General features: G+C 41.4%; 1 protein-coding gene across 5 annotated transcripts in view; it reads right to left on the bottom strand.

Moving 5' to 3' along the window:
* LOC144494879 (semaphorin-4D-like) overlaps window positions 1-16,486 on the bottom strand; it is a 191,104-nt gene that overhangs the window by 146,461 nt on the left and 28,157 nt on the right. The window contains exon 2 of one of the 5 annotated variants that reach the window (XM_078214379.1): window positions 1,181-1,280. The exons of the other annotated variants lie outside the window; for them this stretch is intronic. The gene's annotated coding sequence lies outside the window, so the exon portion shown is untranslated. The remainder of the gene's footprint in view (window positions 1-1,180; window positions 1,281-16,486) is intronic. 5 annotated transcript variants of the gene reach the window in all.

Genomic DNA, 16,486 nt, shown 5'->3' with positions numbered 1-16,486 from the left:
TGAATTTCTGCTTCAACTTTGACATTTTAACTTCCCTCCAGATCCTAATCCACCTATTCTTGAGGTTTAAAATAAACCTTGTCAATTTGTTAATCCAGTATAAGACATTGGAGTACCATAGCCATTCTTCATCAGTGAGCTGTTTATCCATTTGGGCCAAATCCAACCCCAATCTTTTTTTTCCTGGATGATAATTTAGCTTTTTACTGAGTAAACCCGCTGAGGGATTGCTTTCATTTTGGGAGATATTATCCACTTCCAGCATCAATGGACCAAATACACAACAACCAGAGAACTTATCTACTTAGGAATCAAGAATCCTATCTACTTAAAGGGGTGGTGCCTGGGTAAAATCAGTAACTATTTGACAACTTGATGATGCATCTATACAAGTGTGTCAATTACTCCTTTCACAAGCCACGTATAATCAACATCGAAAGGACTCTACCCCAATGATCAAATCTGAGGACAATCTCTCCCTAATCCCCAAAGGTAGAATGTTACATATTCATTTGTTTTTTAACATTACTATTTTAAATACAATGGTCGGATTACTGGATCATTTAGCTTTCTGATTTTTTATTAGGTGATAATTTTCTCATACTCCACAGCTGTAAACTCGGAACTACCCTCCCCCATTCCTATTCTTCTCTTCACAGCAGAGAAAATACCGTGCATCATAAAGCTGTTTGATCATCTCAACCTTTTTGAAGTGTTAATTGAGAGAGTCTCAAATGACTTTGCTGGCAATATACTCACAACGGAGGGGGGCTGGGTCATAACTTTCTTCTGTTTCCCCCCCCCCCCCCCCCCCCGAGGCACAGTAAAGTTTATTTCTTAAACCCATATTGTCTATTCACATCTAAAGTCAAATAGCTTAAATTTAAACAGTCTATACATTTTAAAGCTCATGAGAATTTAAAATAGCATATTTTCGCCATATTGTCAATTGTTTTTGTGAAGTTAAAAACATTTGCAAAGATATTCTCAAATCCTGCTCCTCGTGCTAAATTGTGCCTTCCTAAAGAATCCCGCTCTTGCAGGCTGTCCATAATGAAACCTCTGGATCAAATTTCTGTTCGTACCCAACCCCAGACTTGCAGCACGTGTAAACAAAGCAACTCCAGAATAAATAATGGCTACTGTTGCTTCACACTTCCTTACCAACTTTCTCTCCTACCTTCTAATAGACATAATTCCTATGCCATGACACTGTTGTAGTTACAGGGACCAATCACCTTCCTGTACATTGCCCAAGCATGTCATCTTCACGAACAAGCCTAAGCAATGAAGATGACAACCAGTTAGAATGCAAGATCTGAAAATCATAATTTTTTCATTTATAGAAATTTCTAGTAATGTGCTTTGGAACACTTCAGGCACACTTCTAAGATTTCAACACCTACATGCTGCATCTTGCACTAGCTTTCTATGCTATTCTGTCCCTTCATGTCCTGCTTTCTTCCATCCCGTTTTCAGAAGAGGTCTTTGAAGGAGGGTTCAGCACTTGTACTCTCCACAGAATGACTCCAATCTCACGTAAACCTTTACAAAGCAACAGCAGCACCAAAGGCAAGACTTCCGTGGATTTCAGGGGTCCATATGATAACCATCTAAGCAAAATGGAGCCAGTTAGAGAAATGGAAAGCAATAAAAAAAATGAATCATGGAGGCAACAATAAACCAAATGACAGTAACTTATTTCAAAATGCTGAAAAATGTTTGGAAAAGAGGAGGTACAGCTGATTAAAGGAAAATGTGAATTAAAGAGGGAATGACAGTAAAGTATACATTTGTAAAGAAAGCAAGAAATGAAAGAATGAAAATTGCAGTCAATGGTTAACAAATATTGATAGCACAATCATACTGAACCTATTGTTAAACTGGGGCCCTGTCGGTGATGAGGTGAACATTATGTGCTTAAGCACTGAAAGAGAATAAAGCATGTTTATTCTAGGACATCAGGAATGTCCTAGAAAGGACAAAGAGCTACTTGGAGAGTGCAAAATTCCTAAAAGAAACCTTCTCAAACTGTAAACATCTGTATTCTAGAATACCATGTACACATACCCTAACAGAAATGCTAAAATACCCAGAGCGTCAGTCATTTTTGCATGATGAAAAGGCATATTATATGCCAGTGTTAGAAAGTACAAATTAATGAAAGTTATAATCTCCTATCGGTGCTAAGAATGCTACGAGACAAATCTCATCAGTACATCAGCAGCTGATTCCGACGCGCAAGACGACATGGGAAATTACATTTTGTAAATACATAAACAGCACAAGATAACGAGATATAAAATTTTAAAAATGCAGAGTATGAAAATTGTTATAAATACCTAGTTCATTGTCCACAATAATAAGGTATAGTTCTGGGAAGTTTTTTTTGCAGAAATAAACTTTATTTGTAAGATATCTGGAAGGACATTACAAACGTTTCAAAATGGTCATCACAAAGTTCAATAGCATTCATTTTCTACATACATCAAGTTGCACTCAGATGCTTCAATACAATTGCAATACATGTAATATTCACCATGTACAATCAATGTGAGTCACACAGTCCGAGGGGGTTCTATACAATTCCCCTCCACTCTGCACCATGGCTGAAAGGTCTTAGCAGCAATCTGTCCCCATTGCAGCTCTGCAGCAGCTGCCCAAGTTTATCAGAAAGTGGGATACATGCAACAAAAGCAGCTTGAACACAATTGCACTTTAAAGATTGGACCCATGTTGACTTGAGGGGTTAACGGCTGGAAAAGATCATAAAAACAGGTGAGTTTACTTAGCTGGAGAATCGGAAAACAGGTGACTACACTGCTTATGCAGAAATGCAAAGCAGAGTTTTGTTTTAGGAGTTGCTATAATTAGTTTAAAAGCCTTCAGTGAGCCCTGGAAAGCTACATCATCATGAAGAGGGTGAAGCTTATGCTCGAGTGTTTTAATTTATGTGTGCTTGTGGGGAAGTGAGTGTTTTGCAGCAGAGAAATGAAACAATATTAAAAAGGTACTACTGTTAGCTGGCTTGTGTAACTGGGACTCAGAAGTCGTCCCAGGAGCTGTTTGATATCTCTGCAGTTTGGGGCTCACAGGAGAAGTTCTGAGGAGCTGGGAAATGTGGCAGGTGGTCACTGGCTCTGTGCCAGAAAGGATTAGGACTCAAAAGAAGCCCTGGGAGCCATCTATAATTTGATGTAGCCGGAGAGATTGAAGCCTGGTGAAATTCAGGGGCAGTGCCAAGAGTAGAAATTGTGCATACTTGGAAAGGGGGATGAGGTCTCAGGAAACAAGACTGAGATCCTGGGAGGTGCGCAGTCATCAGGGAAGTCAGAGTCTGAGCAGCTTTCGAGGGAGGCTAGATCTTTGAAAGTGAAAAGTTTGTCTCTTGCATGAAGGACTCCAGAGTGGTTGACCCACAGCATTTACTGACATCTGTCACATTTGCTATTCATATGAGGAGACACCAAGTCAATTAGGATTATATTCACTGGACTTCAGGAGAGAGAGAGGATCTCATAGAAACTTATAAAATTGTAACAGGGTTACACAGGGTAGATTCAGAATGAATGTTCCCAAATGGGGGGGGGGGGGGGGGGGAATCCAGAACTAGGGATCACAGTTGGAGGAAAAGGGATAAACCTTTTAGAACTGAGGTGAGGATTTCTTCACTCACTCAGAGGGTGGAGAGTTTGTGGAATTCACCATCACAGAATGCAGTTGAGGCCAAAACGTTGCCTGATTTCAAGAAGAAATTAGATATAGCTCTTGGGGCTAAAGGGATCAAGGGATATGGGAGGAAGGGGGCGGCAGATCAGGATATTGAATTCAATGATCAGCCATGATCAAAATGAATGGCAAAGCAGGCTCAAAGGGCCTACTCTTGCTTCTAGTTCCTATGTTTCATTGTGTAGTGTGGGTGCACAACCAGTTTGTCTCATATTTACTTCAAGAGTGCAAGATGGTTATTGTAATTTGTTTTACTTTTCTGACCGTTTCTAAACTTATTTTGTTTGCTCAAAACCCATGGAATCGTGTGGCCTTATTCTGAACGATTGTCTTGAATCCCAAGCTTTATCTACTTTAAACAAAATGTTTAGTAAGTAGTCTCACAAAACCAGGTTGAAGTCCAACAGGCTTATTTGGTAGCACGAGCTTTCAGAGTGTTGCCCCTTCATCGGGTGAGTGAAGGGACAATGCTCCGAAAGCTCATTCTATGAAATAAACCTGTTGGATTTTAACCTGCTGTTGAGACTACTTACTGTGCCTACCCCAGTCCAACGCCGGCAATTCTAAATCATGGTTAAACAAAATGTTATTAGTTCCTACACGGACCTCGCCAAAAGCTTGGGGTCTGGTCCAGAATCATAAAATAAATGATGCAGTTAGAAGTGTACTGACCATTAGAGTATGTATGACAGAGTGAGTGAATTAGGGAGAAATCGAATTATCAGGATTATTTCAGATTTTAAAGAAGTTCCATAGACAGCTCTTAATTGCAGAAGAGAAAAGTTTATTCAAAGTGACTAAACCCTGAAAACTGCAAAAGGAATGTTGAAAATGTACAACTAGACAAGTCAAAGCAAAATAATCTCCAGTTAATATCTGTTTCAAGTATTTTCTGGATAAAGATATTGTAGATTAAGAAATTCAGCACAGCAAGTTCAGGAAGGTCATATTCACAGCTCAAGTTACTGTCTTCTATTTCCACTTCAAAGCAGTTTCTTCACATTAAAATCCCATGATTAAAAATTTGAGCGTCAAAATAGATTATGAGGTTGAAGATCAATTGACACTTCCACGCCAACACAAAGAGCAGCATTAGTTGCCACAGAAGGTCAGAAAAAATGGGTTGAAAACCTAACAAAAACAGAAATAAACTCCAGTACTCTGCAGTGAGATTTCGACATCATTTCCAGATAACATCACTCGGGTAAGAATAATCTTCTTCTATTGATCACTGCATGAATCAGCTTCAACAGTCCACTGTTCCGAATGCTTAATCTGATGTTTTGTCGAGAGATCGAACTTCTCAGCCAAATGAATAGAGAGAGAGAAAACAAGAGATCAACCTGTACCTGATGTCAAATACTATATTGGCCTATATTAAATTATAAAATAAAACTTTTACATTGGAGGCTGAGTTAGTGTATTGCAGGCAGGAACAGGTCTGTGAGGTGAAGGGAGGCGATGGAGGGGGATTGTAAATCAAGAGATACAAGACAAATAAATGGGGGAAGAGGAAGAGTGCTTTATGTCACTGACAGTTGAAGAAATAATCTTACGCAATTTGACAAAGATTACATTTGGAAAATAATTAACCACAATAAAGGGCAAATCATGTTTGACCAATTTGCTAAAGTTCTTCAAAGATGTAACAAGCAAAGTGGATAATGGGGATCCTGTAGATGTAGTATATCTGGACTTCCGGAAGGCATTTGACAAGGTGCCACACAAAAGGTTAATTCACAAGGTTTGATCACATGGGATTAAGGGTAATTTATTAGCTTGCTTAGAAGACTGGCTGATGGACAGATCACAGAGTCAGGATAAATGGGTTTTTTTCTGGATGGCAAGTAGTAACTAGTGGGGTGCCACAGGGTTCAATCCTTGGGCCCCAGCTACTTACAATCTATATTAACCACATGGATAGAAAGCTTCATCGCCAAATTTGCAGATGACAAAAATAGGTGGGACAGCAAGATGCAATGAGGAAATAAGAATCTTACAAATGGATATATATAGGTTAGGAGAGCGGGCCAAAGTGTAGCAGATGGAGTTTAACGTGGATTAAATGCGAGGTCATGCATTTTGGTCAGAAAAATGGGAAGACGACTTATTATCTAAACGGGAAGACACTTCAGGGTGCTCCAATGCAGAAGGATCTCGGTGTCTTCGTTCATGAGTCACAGGGTAGGTTGCTGCATAAGGTTAAATCTCACGGGACCCAGGGTGAGGTATCTAAATAGATACAAAATTGGCTTCTGTCAGAGTGGCTGTAGAGAGTTGTTTTTCAAACTGGAGGCCTGTGACCAGCGCTGTGCCTCAGGGATCAGTGCTGGGTCCACTGTTACTTGTCATTTATATTAATGATTTGGATGAGAATATAGGAGGCATGCTTAGTAAGCTTGCAGATGACACTAAGATTGGTGGCATAGTGGACAGTGAAAAAAGTTATCTTCAATTGCAACGGGATCTTGATCAGTTGGGCCAGTGGGCTGATGAATGGCAGATGGAGTTTAATTTAGATAAATGCGAGGTGATGCATTTTGGTAGATTGAACCGGGGAAGGACTTACTCAGTTAATGGTAGGGCGTTAAGGAGAGTTACAGAACAAAGAGATCTAGGGGTACATGTTCATAACTCCTTGAAAGTGGAGTCACAGGTGGACAGAGTGGTGAAGGAGGCATTCAGCATGCTTGGTTTCATTGGTTAGAATATTGAATACAGGAGTTGGGACGTCTTGTTGAAGTTGTACAAGACATTGGTAAGGCCACACTTGGAATACTGTGTGCAATTCTGGTCACCCTATCATAGAAAGGATATTAAACTAGAAAGAGTGCAGAAAAGATTTACTAGGATGCTACCGGGACTTGATGGATTGAATTATAAGAGAGGCTGGATGGACTGGGACTTTTTTTCTCTGGAGAGTAGGAGGCTGAGGGGTGATCTTATCGAGGTCTATAAAATAATGAGGAGCACAGATCAGCTAGATAGTCAATATATTTTCCCAAAGGTAGGGGAGTCTAAAACTAGAGGGAATAGGTTTAAGGTGAGAGGGGAGAGATACAAAAGTGTCCAGAGGGGCAACTTGTTCCACACAGAGGGTAGTGAGCATCTGGAACAAGCTGCCAGAGGTAGTAGTAGAGGCAGGTACAATTTTGTCTTTTAAAAAGCATTTAGACAGTTACATGGGTAAGATGGGTTTGGAGGGATATGGGCCAAATGCGGGCAATTGGGATTAGCTTAGGGGTTTTAAAAAAAAGGGATGTATGGACAAGTTGGACCGAAGGGCCTGTTTCCATGCTGTAAACCTCTATGACTGACAGAAAACTAGCATGCAGGTACAGCAGATAATAAAGAAAGCGAACGGAATGTTGGCATTTATAGCTAAAGGAATAGAATATAAAAAGGTAAGGAAGTATTGTTGCAACTACACAAGGCATTGGTGAGACCGCACCTGGAGTATTGTGCAGTTTTGGTCCCTTTATTTGAGGAAAAATGTAGTGGCATTGGAAGCAGTTCAGAGGAGTTTCACTAGATTGATTCCAGAGATGAGGGGTTTGTCGTATGGAGAGAGATTGAACAATTTAGGCCTATACTCTCAGGAATTAAGAATGAGGCGAGATCAAATTGAAGTATACAAGATGATAAAAGGTATGGATAAAGTAGACGTGGAGTGGATACTTCCTCCTGTGGGGCATTCTAGGGTCATAGTCTTCGGATAAGGGGTAGCAAATGTAAAACAGAGCCGAGGAGAAACTACTTCTCCCAAAAGGTTGTGAATCTGTGGAATTCGCTCCCCAAGTGTGGTGGGGACAGTGAGTAAATTTCAGTTAAACAGAATTTTAAATGGGGTAGATGGGTTGAAAGGTTATGAGGCGAAGGGAGGAAATTGGGGAAGAGGAGCATATCAGCCAGGATCAAATGGTGGAGCAGACTCAAATGGGCCAAATGGCCTAATTCTGCTCCTATCTCTTCTGAACTTATGAACCACAGAAACCCCTAAAATTTTACAATCTCCAGCAAAAAATCCCATTGGAACATTTGGCATACCCAAGTCAGTCCCCACTGAACTTTTGTGTAAATTGTGTTCTTGGCACATATTCCAGGTCCTTTTTGAATTCTCATGTTTTTAAGCTGCAGCTCAGCTTTCACTACTGCTGGCAGCTCTGGTAGGTAGAGAGCTCCAAGACAGAAAAGAAAAAAGGGTTTTTTTGGGAAATGTGAATTATGATTCCTGAAGAATTCTAAGGTGACTGTTCAGCAGTGATCTGCCAAAGGACAGGTTCTCTGCTCATTTCCCCATGTCTCACAATCTTGGGCTTTTATGTTCAGCTGCACGTAGGAGCCTTGCAGTTTCAATTTCAAGTTGTCCAACATCATCACCACTTTCTCCTTCTGTCTACATCCCTCTAATCTTCCTTCAATCACCCTTTTAAAGCATAATCAAATCTTGTTGCCTTTCCTTGATGATAGTCACTCACAATCCTTCCTCAAGAAGCTTTGTAAGGGCTATGTTCTTGCCAACTGACCGATTCCATTCTTCTCAACTTTCTAGTCTTTGGATGCCTGCTTTTGTCACTGACCACACTTTAACCCTGTACAAGACGACACTCCAAATGAGTCATGATTGTTCTACACTAGGAGAACAGAAAGGTGTTGAAGAAGTCGATTGGTGAAGGTTTACAGGCGACCAGGTCCTAGTAGCTAGCACAGCAGATGATTGGCAGATACTAATGGACAGAATGAACGATGTGATGCAAGTTTACAGAAGACAAATCAAGGCATAAAAAGTTAAGGCCACCAGCAGTAGTAATGGTGGGAAAGCAGATAATGGGGGTCAAAGTTAAATATTAACTGCGATGTATCACAATTTGAATACCTGAGAAGCAGAAGATGGTTACTGCTGTAAAGAAATCAGAGCAGGAATAGCAATGGCAAGGAACATATTCTCCAAACAAAGAATTGCTCAGAATAGGCACGAGTAGAAATCTTAATAAAAAGAATGATCAAGACCATGATTTTGAATATCTATGGTGACTCATGTCCAAAGCAAAAATGTTACTCTAGGATTTATTTTAATCTACCAAACTTCTACTGAGGCTATTTTATGTAGAATGAAGATGGCTTAAGACACATTTAACAAGGAAAACTGGACCATTTTAACACTTCAGACAAAATAAATATTTTCTTAGGGTTATTTCAATTTGTAATGCAATAGCATGAAGTTGCAAGATAATAATCCACAAGGGAGGTTGCAATTCAAATTGAGCTACTATTGCAGGAAGGGAGGGGGGGGGGAAGAGAAAAGAGGGGGGAAAATCAATAAATCAAGAACAAAATTAACTTGGCACTATAGCACACCTGGTAGTTAATGGAAGAATAGGCTTGGCACTGGCCTGGGGTGAACTGATTTTTAACACTGTCTTGAAAGTGAGAAATATTATTTATTTTGGGAGAAGGGGGTGTTGGGAGGAGGAGGACGACAGGAAAAGTAAAATGTGGAGTATTTTTCTTTCTGCTGTGGGGAAACCTGGTTGCCACAGCAATTTGGCATAGCGGTCACACTTTAAAAGAACGTCAAATGACTATTAAAGGTCTTTGGGCTATCTGAAGGTAATGAATGGTGTTTTATAAATGTAAATACAAGTTCTTTCTTTACAATACCAGAAAGATTTTATTTAGATTCGTCATTGCACTCAAAAAGGGACATATATTAGCTACCAATTACAAATCCTTCAACCAAAATGCAGGAAAGTTAAATGTCTTCCTTGTGTGGACTTCCTTTTTCAACAGACAAATTTCATGCTGTAGAAACTAAGCCACGGTGTTCTTCTTTGGAAATCATACAAGCATGACCCATTTTTTTTTGTTGTCAGGACATCATGGTGAGGATTCATAGCTAACCACCTAACCCCACATTGCATAAGGACCAACCTGGACAACAGAATCAAATCATTTTGACCTCGAGTTGGTCTAAACAAAAAAGGTGAAAATAAAATCCTGAATCAAAAATCCAACAGGTTTCAAATAAATGGTCAGAAATGTAGAAACTATTCACACACTTTCAGAACCATGTCAAAATTGTACAGAATATCAAATGCCTGTACAGTGTCAAATATAAACAGCAATGTTTAGTAAATGTGCATATCTGGGCTGTTTTATGTACACAAATTGAGAGCCAGCAAGGGAACAACTCAGTTTATCTTTACTGGGGCTTCAAACCAGATAGTAACAGTGAAGAACATATATTTTATTTTAATATCAGTTTATTCACCAATTTGTCAAAAGACATTTTTGTCCCAAGTCACTGCTTATAACTCAAGTTTGCTGAATGTGAAAAGGCAGCTCTGCGCACATCAACACAGTGTGACAGGTAGTTCATCTCTAATCCGATGCAATGGCTGTTAAAATGGAGGCAACAGTTATAGAGTCATAGTTTTAAATTATTCTGCAAGAAATATTTGAAATTTTTAGTAGCAAAGGAAGCAACAATCCTCCCTACTTGCAAAAATATTCTTAATTACAGGTTTTACCTAGATCCACAAAAGTACATTGAAGCTCAATTACAATAATTTTTTTAATACACATACCACAAATTACACCTGGCAATGGAAAACAACGGAGTGTCTGGAACTATTTGTCACTCTGCAGGATATAGTCAAGAGACCAAAGCAGGAAACTGTTTTCCTGCCTTCTTTCCAGGGCCAGTCTCATGCCCCTATTTACCTTGATTTGGGGTCAAGGGCTTCTGTTGAGGTACTAAGCATCATTAATTTTGAGACACAATTACATACAAACCAAGACAGCTGGGTATTTTTGTTGGGAGTTTTTTTGTATAAATACTCTTCATGCATTGCTCCAGCATTTCAGATACTCCACATCTTTCATAGAGTCCACTTTATCAAATATTAAACTACTGTTCAGGCCCTGAAAAGGTCAGCTTTCCTGTTACTAAAGCTATTTGGGAGTCCTCTCACCAATTATCAAATCAACCAGCCTGTGTCAAGTGTCAAGAACAGAAGACAAAGGTTTAAAAAGGTACAACTAATAAAAACAATAAGTAATGGAAATAACCAGCAAGTCCGGGGTTTGAAATTTTTGAACTCAAAATTGAGTCCAGAAGGCTGAAAAATGATAAATCAGATGATAAAGGTGCCTCAAGCTTGAGTTCAGCTTCACTGGAACACTACAGCAGGCAGAGGACAGATTTGTAAATAAGGTAATGAACTAAAATAGAGTTGGAACTCACAAAAAGGTAGATCTAACCAGGACCCATAGCAACACCTTTTACCTGGAAAAAGTTGAGGTGAACTAAAGCAGAAATTGTTCAACGCGAGAACAAGTTCAGTTAGACAGACGAGTGCTTTGGTGGATGGGGGCTGGTTGGGCTTCTGTTCAATTAAGAAATGGAGAGCCTGCAGACTGTTGGAGGCAGAGATATTGAGCATCTATTCTGAAGGTGATGGTTTGGGCCAGGAAACTGGAAATTATTGAAATGATACAGGGCTTCAGAAGAGTCATAGATATAGATGGGGAGGGACTGGACAAAGGGAGGGACAGACTCCAGATAGGCAGAAATACAGAGAAAGCTGTTTGGTGTTGGGGAGCTAGAAGGGAAAATCTCCGGAGGACCTACGATCAGTGACAGTGCTGGAATCAAATAGCTTGATGTTCGATGGTGGGGTCAGGGTCCAGGCCAGGTAGAAAGAGGTTTTGGAGATCTGTCAGTCTCAGCAAGGTGGTGGAAGTCAATACGCCAAACAATCACCACACTTCAGTGGGTTTGATAACCATCTCAGCGATTTGACCTGAGAGAATGGGGTGTGACAGGTTCAAAGGGAGACAGGTTAGAGTGAGTGAGAGGGCAGAGAAATTATGGCAGCTGAAGTCATGTCTACAGTTCTTCATTAAAAAGGTTAAGAGCAGGTAAGAAGCCAGAGGGAAGGGGTCAAGATGAAGGAGAATACTGGACACAGTTGAAAGGGTCCACTGGTCGGAGTGAAGATTCCTGGCAAAAGAATTGAGCACTGGGGTGAAGGCAAGAGAAAAGAGATCCACGTTATGCCAGGCTCAAGTTCCAGAGGTGGGCCATAGCAGGATACAGCTGAGTCCTTTGCTAAGTGTAGGTGGTTCAGGGAGGGGAAGGTCAGAGGCTATTGCAAATACCCAGCAAGTAAACTGCACTGTGTCCTCTAGTATCATGCACAATCACTTTCCAGAATAGAGCTCACTGAATGTAGAAGGGGAAAGAAACTGTGCTATCATACAGGTCTGAGCACTTTATTCAAGATGCGGAGATGCCGGCGTTGGACTGGCGTAAGCACAGTGTCTGTGTACTGTTGGAGAACAGATAACTACTCCATCTGACGAAGGGGCATCGCTCCGAAAGCTTATGGTATTTGCTACCAAATAAACCTGTTGGACTTTAACCTGGTGTTGTGAGACTTCTTACTGCACTTTATTCAACACAGGAACGGCAGGTCACATTCAACTCCAGGCACAAATTAAAAGCAGGCTTGCATCCAGATTTTCCCAGAACTAATCGGACTTGGCTACATTCTTATGACGTCTGAAGGATGCTCACGTGAAGCACAGCTGTCACCTCCCTGTTTCCGAGCTCCCACTGCCAGTTCCAGCATTGCAATGCTGTTTTTCCCCCCCAGTTTACCTTGCATGTCATGCAGGAATTAGCCCAGCAAAAAGCTGAAGTGTTATTTTAAAACAGGAACGTCTTGAGATCAGACGAAAAAAAAAGCAGAACACATTTCTATTCGTATTCCTAGAAACTGCCCAGAGTTTCTGTCTCCTTTCATAGCCACACTTGTTGAGGACTTATGAAAAAATTCATCAAATGAAAAGAATTAAGGCATATATGTATTGCACACAATTATTGATATGTTTTCTGAAAAGAATGGGAGTGTTGCACTGAGACAATTTAAACTGAGACCTTTGACTTCCCACGTGGATGTCAGCACCACTTCGAAGAGCAGCGTGGTCTCCCCAATGTCCAGGTCAATATTTACCCTTCAAGCAACACCAAAGAAATAAATAATCTGACCATTATCACATCATTGTTTAGAGTTTGCTGCTTACAAATTGATTGCTAAAGTTTATTTATTAGTCACAAGTAAGGCTTACATTAACACTGCAATGAAGTTACCGTGACATTCTCCTAGTCGCCACACTACGGCACCTGTTCAGGTCAATCCACCTAATCAGCATGTCTTTCAGACTGTGGGAGGAAACCGGAGCACCCGGAGAAAACCTACACAGACACGGGAGAACGTGCAGACTCCACACAGACAGTGACCCAAGCCGGGAATCGAACTCGGGTCCCTGGCACTGTGAAGCAGCAGTGCTAACCATTGTGCTGTCCCATGTTTCCGATATCGCAACAGTATCTACATTTTTGGCTGTAAAGCGTTTTGGGATGTCTGGAGATTGAGACAGACCTGCATTAATATAGTGCCTTTCTTTCATACCTCAATATCTTATTAGAAATAACCTGCTTTTTGGTTTCTGCTACTTAAGTATAACACGATCACAATATAACAATTCTTCACGAAAAGGTGCTAGTTATGTATACATTCACAGAAAAATTGAAAACAGATATGACGTGATTGTTCCCTTTTGCCACTTGTAACAGTAATAGGATGTCCGGCACAGAAATTATTGCACCAACAGTTCTAAAATCAACTCACCATCTCTGGTCTCATTGCTACTGCGAAGAAACCTAATCTTACCTTAGTCTGATGTTCAGAGGTCAGGAACTCCAGATACTGATGAACCATAGCTCTCCAATTCGCACGCCAACCACTAACTGGCCCACACATGCATAGTTCAATTACTTTATGCTTTTCAGGCAGGGGACTCAACCCTCACCTCCAAAAACAAATTACAGCTCAGGGATTTCTTTGTCATTATGAAGAACATCTGATCAGTTGCACACCAGCCTTGCAGACTACCATCCACCTCTAACCTCCCTTTCCTGCCCAGAGACTGAGACATGTTGTTACCTTCCAAATCAGTGCCATTTTTCTAACAACTCACTGCAATCTGGTTTCTGCGCTGTTTAAAGAAGTGAAATAGCTCCAAGTCATAAATGACACCCTGTGAGACTGTGACAAAGGTAAGCTTTCTAACCTCCTCGACCTCACTGCAACCTCTGACACGGTTGACCACACCATCCTCCTTCAACACCTCCACCATCATCCAGCTGGGTGGGACAGCTCTCACCTTGTTCCATTTGTAGCTATCTAACTGCAGTCAGAGAATCACATGCCTTCTCCCACACCAGTACCTCTGGCACCCTGCATGGATCAATCCTCGTCTCCCTCCTGCTTTTCATCTGCTTGGTGACATCATCCAAACACATAGGGCAGAATCTTGCCAATATTGCCTTGAAGCAAGGGTTGGGACCATATGCACATTCCAAACCCGATGGTGCCACAGTCCCACCCGCCTGCAAGATTCTTCAAACTTGGCCAATTCAAAAGCCACCTCCCATAGCCCTGCCCAATTAGGGATGGAGGGAATGCTACATAGGCCAGAGGATTAATTGCAGCTTCCGAGGCTGTGGACATTGCCACTAGGTTAGCAACCAAGGAAACTCAGGATGGAAGCATCCTCTGAAGATTTTAACAAACAGTAAAAATAAACTATGACTATAGTTGTCAGGCTATAATTGTGGAGGAAACCCACCACCCCATAGAATAGCCAGGGGCACAGCTGAGCCCACTGGGACTGGCAAGGAATTAAACATGGCCTCACTGGATCCCAGCCTGCCAGGCTATGGCCTCAGTAGCTTTCCATCCACCACTGGGGAAATCCCTCAAGTTGCCCTCAAAGGGGCATTTAACTGATCTTATCTATACACAACTGCCAGGCAGTCAGCCAATGCCAGGCAGACCCCAGCTCCAGCAAGTTATTTGGTAACGGGAATGTGTCGGATAAATGAGTTTCCTCCGGGTGCTCCGGTTTCCTCCCACAGTCCAAAGATGTGCAGGTTAGGTTGATTGGCTACGCTAAGTTGCCCCTTAGTGTCCCGAGATGCGTAGGTTAGAGGGATCAGCGGGTAAATATGTAGGGATGCGGGGATAGGGCCTGAGTCGGGTTGTGGTCAGTGCAGACTCGATGGCCTCTTTCTGCACTGTAGGGTTTCTATGATTCTATGACACAAGGCACAATTAGTGAGATTCCACTCAGTGGTTTTCACATCTATGCTGAAGACACCCATCTCCATTTCTCACCACCATTCATCTCAACTCCGACTGTTGCTACATTATCCAATTGCTCACGCAACATCCACTACTGGATGAGCAAAATATCCTCCAACTATTGGGAATATTAAAGGCATTGCCTTCAGTCCTTGCCACAAGCTCCATTCCCTAACCACCAATTCCATCCATCCTCCTGGCATCTCTCTGTGCCTGAGCCTGTGCCCCAGTTAAGCCAAAGAGGAGCATTCAACCACATATCCCATGAGTATCCATTTCCATCTCATCACTGTCCTCCAGCCTTGTCACAGCTCATCTGCTGCAGAAACTAGCAATGCTTCTGTTACCTCTAGACTTGGCTATTCCAGTGCACATGACTGGCCTCCCACATTCTACTCCCGGAAAACTTGCGATCAACCAAAATTCAGCTGCCTATATGCTTACTCATACTGAGTCCCATTCCTCGGTGTTTGCTGACCTACAGTAAATGACAGCTGAGCAACAGCTCAATGCTAAAATTCTCATCCTGGTGTTGAAATCACTGGAATTTCCTTCCTAAACCTCTCCACCTCACTTTAAGACACTCATTAAAACATAATGGTCAAGCTTTGGCATCTGCCATTACATTTTTAGTTTCTAATGCTCCTGTGAGGAGGCATTTTACTATGTTAGAGGTTCTATATAAATAGAAGTTATTGTCGTTACATGATTTGAAAAGCAGAGGGTTAGTCCTATGTAAATTAATCTCTTCAGTTAACAGCATCAAAAATTAACATTAATCTCAATGCTGTTCGTAAGTCCTATGCTTTGCCAAACTTTATGCATGAAACAGTGGCTACAGCTCAAAAAGCAATGCATCACAAGTGAAGCATGTTGGGACATCTTAAGTATAGCATTCCCAAGTGTTCCTCCTGGGGATGACTTCAATATTTAATTAAAATCAGTTCCAAAGCTAACCAACCATCTTGCAGTTCAAACCCATTCTCTCTTCTCCGATCAAAGTTTTTCATTAGAGAATGTAAAATGTAATACTAAACAAAAGCCACATGGAGTTTACACGCTCTCCACGTGTCTGTGTGGGTTTCCTCCCACAATCCAAGGATGTGCAGATTAGAACATAGAAAAAATACAGCACAAACAGGCCCTTCGGCCCACAAGTTGTGCCGGTCACCTCCCTACCTACCTAGGCTTATATATAGGCTTACCTATAACCCTCAATCCTATTAAGTTAACATTTCAACCTGGACCCATAGCAAGCCATTGTAGTCATGCTGCAGTTTTCCTATATTGTCCCCAAAACAGAGGCAAGACAGCCTTGCAAGAATCAGAGCACGAGAGCAAGCTAGATAGAGTAGCCAGTCCTGCACCTGGAACTGAGAAAATGCTGCCATCATTAAATCACCACACAGAAGGCGGGTGGGAGCTCAGCTCAGAGTGAAATGCCAAGTTCCTGAAGGTCTAAGAGACTGGAGGGATTGCAGAATTTTGGCTACAAGGAGGAACTGCCAGGCTAGCTAACTGAAAATTCAGGCCTGCAATTAGAG

The sequence above is a fragment of the Mustelus asterias genome, chromosome 6 (genome assembly GCF_964213995.1).
Source record: "Mustelus asterias chromosome 6, sMusAst1.hap1.1, whole genome shotgun sequence".
Classification (NCBI taxonomy): domain Eukaryota; kingdom Metazoa; phylum Chordata; class Chondrichthyes; order Carcharhiniformes; family Triakidae; genus Mustelus; species Mustelus asterias.
Note: the sequence above shows the minus strand (reverse complement) of the source record. Positions and strands in the feature narration are given on the sequence as shown.